Genomic DNA, 6000 nt, shown 5'->3' on the forward strand with positions numbered 1-6000 from the left:
AGAAGAATAATATTCCTTAAGGTTAAAAGACTGAATTTAACTGCAAAGTTTATATTAGAAAATTATCATCATTCATCTTATCTCTATACAGTATTATTAATAAGAATTAGTCCATGAAAGCAGAAATGTCATTGTCTTAAGTTTCTTAAAGTCGACTTGTTACCTAGAATTAGACATAGTATAGTAATAAATGTATGAGAACATTTTCTACTGAGTGCTTTTAGTAGCATTATGTTTGAGATGTTTATATTTGTCTCTATAAAGTTTAATTTCTGAATATGTCAAAGAACTTTATTACAAGGCATTCTCATCCATAAAGTTGTACCATGGAAGTTACTCCATTCCTTACAATGAAAGGAATGCCTTTTTTCAATCACTGTTACACTGAGTAGGTTTTAATACTTTTTCTCTTTACCTTCACACATCAAATGCCATTGTAACAACTATGTTGCGTAATAATTTAAATAACTATATGGAAAAATTATGGGGCTTGAGATGGTAGAGTCTTCTAAGGCAATAGTTTTATCTGTGGAAGAAAAATTTTTAAATTGGACCTGGCTCAGTGCATGAAAAAAATGAACATATTGTTCAACTCAATAAACAAAGTGACAAGGCAAAAAATATATATATATAATTTAAAATAATAAACCAGTCAACTGAAAAAGATAAAGATGCAAAGTAAAGAGAGAGATAGAAGCTCTGTGCCCTTTCCCTATACCTTACCCTCTGCTTCTCTTCCATCTGGCTGTTCTTGAGTTATATCTTTTAATAATAAACTGGTGATCTATTTTAAAAAAAAGGATGCAAAGTAAATTCAGATGTTTATTTACTGCTCCTTCACCACCACCATTTACCAAATTAAGGTGCATTCCATTGGCCCTCTAGTGGTGATATATTAGGATTATAGATTCTTACACTCAAAGGGTAAAAATGCTCTCTTCTTCCAGAACTACAAAAGTGAAACATGTTCCTGTAAATGCCAAATTCTAGGAATATATTTTTAAATCTCCGTGTGGGATGTAAGTAGAAAAATTTTCCTCAGCCAATGTGGGGTTTCTTCTTGTACCCCTCAATAAAAGATATGTCAAGTGAAGATGACAAATCAGGATACCACATGGTACATCATAATAATGCAGTACTTTTGCCACATCAAAATTTGCAAAATGTTGCAGATGAGTCATAGAACAAAGTTCTGCAAGAGCTGCCGCATCTCTGTCTATTGCACCTTAATTCTTTTCAGCAAGCCTCCTCTTACTGGAGCCCTGGCATTTTCTTCAAAAGGACTGCCAATTGTTTTAATGTTTCTAAAATGTACAGAAATGACTCTGAAGTTTCATACCGAAAAACAAGTGCAGTCACCTCCTGCATTGCCTTCCTCCTAGCAAAGCTTCCTGATTTTTCCTACAGAATTGCTCCTGAAAAAGTCCTCCCTCCCAACACTGAATGTATTACAAAGAATACATTTTATTTTATCTTATTTTATTTTATTTTATTTTATTTATTTATTTTGCGGTACGTGGGCCTCTCACTGTTGTGGCCTCTCCCATTGCGGAGCACAGGCTCCGGACACGCAGGCTCAGCCGCCATGGCTCACGGGCCCAGCCGCTCCGTGGAATGTGGGATCTTCCCGGACCAGGGCACGAACCCGTGTCCCCTGCACCGGCAGGCGGGCTCTCAACCACTGCACCACCAGGGAAGCCCCAAAGAATACATTTTAAATTATCTGACATTATTTGGTTCTTTTCCATAACAAACTGTGGTCCTTAAGGGGGAGGATGCTGCAGCTCCTTTGGCACAATGAGAGACTTGATGAACTTAGTTTTACAAGTTAATGCCCAAATGTCCAAAAATGAATCATCAGCATTTAGAAGCTTTACCATCATTTGTCTTAAAAAACAAAAACAAAATCAAACAAACAAAAATCTTTGCTACAGAAGAAGAAATCTATGATCAGTATTTAATCAATTCAGCTTCCAGCTAAAAGATGGTCCCAGAGCTCTGGAATCAATGGTACTGAGAAGGAGTGAGAAGTTAGACATCGTGTGTGCTTATTCACTCCACAACTTCCTGCTGCACAAACCATGGCGGTTACTGTGGACAGTATTGGTTCACAATAAACAAGTTAGTACTATTGAAAAGAAGGAAGAAGGAGGGGATGAATGGAGACAGGGTGAGAGGGAGGAAAGAGTCAGTTGGTCCTGTTTACATGAAAACCTTATAGAGCACAATACTTCTTCAAGACAAACAAGAAAAAACAAGTCACTTTCCTGTAATTTACCCTGAGGTGCTAAGATCTTTTCTTTTTTCTTCTTTTCTTTTTTAAGGTAAAAATCCAGATTGATAATCAAGGTTAAAACGCCATGAGATTGTAAAAGTCAAATATAAAATCAGATGATTTTTTACAACCAAAATTTCCTTTACTGTATACAATTAAGAGAGTTGTGATAATTATTCTGCTTCACTGTAAAAACAAATAAATATCACTCGATATCAGCAGTTAGGGACAAATTGTGTTCACTTTAAATTCATGGTTCTAGCATCTTTCTTTCAATTTCATTTTTTAGAATTTATTTTACTCTATTTTAATACCTAGGACTGTACTAAAGAATATTGATTTTCTAATTTTTATTTTTATAATATTTAATGCTTTTTTGCATTTAAAAAAAGTTCCTTAAAGAAAATATGATACTACATATATGCAATAGGTAGGTTTGTAAATGTGTATGTACATTATTTATATGCATGCGATATGTATGTGTGAAAATATATGTACTCATACACACACACATGAATCTTGAGATATTTAAGTTTTTTCTCAGTATAAACTTTATTATATATTTTAGAAATGTGATGAAGTTTGAAGAGAGAAACTTGAGAGAAAATGCACTATATCCCAAAGCTAACTAATAAAGATTTTTCTTGCTATCTAATGTAATATAATTGTACAATAAGACTACTTTTGTACTTAAAAATTTTAGTAAAATCATCAATGTCATGCATACAAATAGGGCTACAATTAACCACACTCAGACTGATACAAAAAAATGCTTTGAATAGAAGAAAACTGCATTCTTATAGGGTGTGAAATTTTAAGTTGGGTATTTTGTCTAATTTTTTAGGTCCTTTGAGTCCTGAGTCTTCAGAGATGATGAAGCAGACAGACCTACCTAAGCTGAATCCTAGCTCTGCTATTTAGTACATGTGCTTTTAATTCAGATAGTTCAGTTTCTCTGAAACTCTTTTCCTAATTGTAAAATACTACCTAACTTCAGGGTTATTCAAAGGATTAGAAGAGGCAAAATATGCCGAGTGCTTTATTTTGTAAGTTGAAGTACAGTTGATTTACAATGTTTCAGGTGTACAGCAATGTGATTCAGTTACACATACATATATATATATATAATCTTTTTCATATCCTTTTCCATTACAGGTTATTACAAGATACTGAATATAGTTTGAATATAGTTCCCTGTGCTATACAGTAGTTCCTTGTTGTTCATCTATTTTATATATAGTAGCGTGTATATGTTAATCCCAAATTCCCAATTTATCCCTCCCTGCCCTTTTCTCCTTTGGTAACCATAAGTTTGTTTTCTATGTCTGTGAGTCTATTTCTGTTTTGTAGATAAGTTTATTTGTATCTTTTTTTTAGATTCCACATATAAGTTATATCATATGATGTTTGTCCTTCTCTGTCTGATTTACTTCACTTAGTATGGTAATCTCTAGGTCTATCCATGTTGGCGCAAATGGCATTAGTTCATTCTTTTCAATGGAATTAGTTCATTCTTTTCATAGTATTCCATTATTGTGTGTGTGTGTATATATATATATATATATATATATATATATATATGACACCTCCTCTATCCATTCATCTGTCAGTGGAAACATAGCTTGTTTCCATATCTTTGTTCTTGTACATAGTGCTGCTATAAACATTGGGGTGTATGTATCTTTTCGAATTAATGTTTTTATCTTTTCCAGATATATGCCCAAGAGTGGGATTGCTGGATCATATGGTAACTCTTGTTTCAGTTTTTTAAGGACCCTCCTTACTGTTTTCCATAGTGGCTGCACCAATTTACATTCCCACAAACAGTGTAGGAGGGTTCCCGTTTTTCCACACCCTCTCCAGCATTTATTATTTGTAGACTTTATGATGACGGCCATTCTGACTAGTGTGAGATGATACCTCATTGTAGTTTTGATTTGCATTTCTCTAATAATCAGCGATGTTGAGCATCTTTTCATGTGCCTGTTGGCCATCTGTATGTCTTCTTTGGAGAAACTTCTATTTAGGCCTTCTGCCCATTTTTTGATTGGGTTGTTTGTTGATTTGCTATTGAGCTCTATGAGCTATTTTAATGTTTTGGAGATTAACCCCTTGTCAGTCTCATCTTTTGCAAAATGCCAAGTGCTTTTGCACAGAAGATTGTATATAATACGAGCTTGGTAGATGGTGATACGTCATCATCATCATCATTACATCAGAAGAATGAGTATGGCAACAAGATAATTTGGTGCAAAGATGGGGGAGGGAGATGGAAGGTCAGGGGAAAAGAGAGCAGGAAGATTGTCTGCTTTGTGAAGAAATGGTATATTGGAGGGATTGAACTCATTGAATAATTTCTCAACTCTCCATTTCACTTTGTCATATTTGGTCACAGCCTCTATGAGTTTTGTTTTGTTCATGGACTTTTTATTCTCGAAAGATTCTATGGTGAGGGAGGTATAAATGTAGATAAAATGATTGAAAGGGCATTCAAAAATTGTTTGCAGTCTTATGCACTCGAACAAGAGAGACATGGAATCTGACTTGAAAAGTAATGTACTAGATTCATTAGCAAATTCAAGTGTTAAGTGTATGCATGCAAAATGAATTATAGTTATCAGCTTCTGGAATGAAGCAAACATTTGGTTCTAGAATGATTCTGCCAAAATGATACAAAAGATGAAAAGGCTCAGTTATCTCCCTGCTACTGCATCCCTTTAGCAACATCAACCTGCTTTTCAGTACACAAAGTAGAATTGATTTCTAAAATCTTTAAATTTCTCCACTTCTTAGATCAAGCAGCTTCCAAAAATGAGCAGTATTGCAAGCTGATTTCATCAAACATAGGAAACCGCTAAACAGCAGCTTGGAATCCCGCAACCCAGGAATTGTCCACAATTCCCCCTCCCTGCTTCTATAGCATTTTGGCAATCAATTGAAATTCACAAATTAAATTAAGATGGAAGACTCCAGTCTAAACTGAGAACTAAAATATGCAATAATCATAAAATGATTTCCAAGGTGATAATGTTTTACCTTGAGAGTGTTACATATATACTGAAAGCAAAACCTTAACTTTAGGAGCACCATCAAGTTTGGGGGAAAGAAATAAATTCCAAGGCTTGATTGAGTCCACAAGCTAAAGGTCAAAAGTGACATGAAGTGAATGTTTGCAACACTGCCTTTCACTGAAATAATTATGCAGAGATTAACCTGGTAGTGATTTTCTAAAGACAAAATTATATGCAAATGCATTATTTCAGTAATAGTGCTAATTGATGGCTTATTCATGAATTCTGTAGAAACTAGCTGTGTTACAAGATGAAATTTTGCAAGTGAATGTTGCTTTTAAGCATTTAGTAAGGTTTTTTTCTTCTAATTTTTTGAGTTTCTGTGAAACTGTTATTTTCTAAGTCTATTTATTACCTTTTCCTCTAACCTTAATTTACCCTCATCTAATACTTTAATAACCTTTTTTTGCTCAGGTGCAATGAAGGACTATGTCAGAATAAGAAAAGCATAAATTACATCATCTGTAGACAGAAATTTTGCTCTATTTGTTTTATTATCTGCATATGGACAAACAAAAACTGGGAAGAGAAAAATAGTAAAAGCTGTGTCACAACTACTGCCGATGGAAGAATTTCAGTGAGCACATTAGAAAGGTCATAAATTATGCAAATCAATTAGAGATATTGGTAATCTCTAGCAACTGTACAAAATTG

Source organism: Delphinapterus leucas, chromosome 11, assembly GCF_059928025.1.
Source record: "Delphinapterus leucas isolate spDelLeu-1000000601 "Yukka" chromosome 11, BTC_Dleu_Yukka2, whole genome shotgun sequence".
Lineage (NCBI taxonomy): Eukaryota > Metazoa > Chordata > Mammalia > Artiodactyla > Monodontidae > Delphinapterus > Delphinapterus leucas.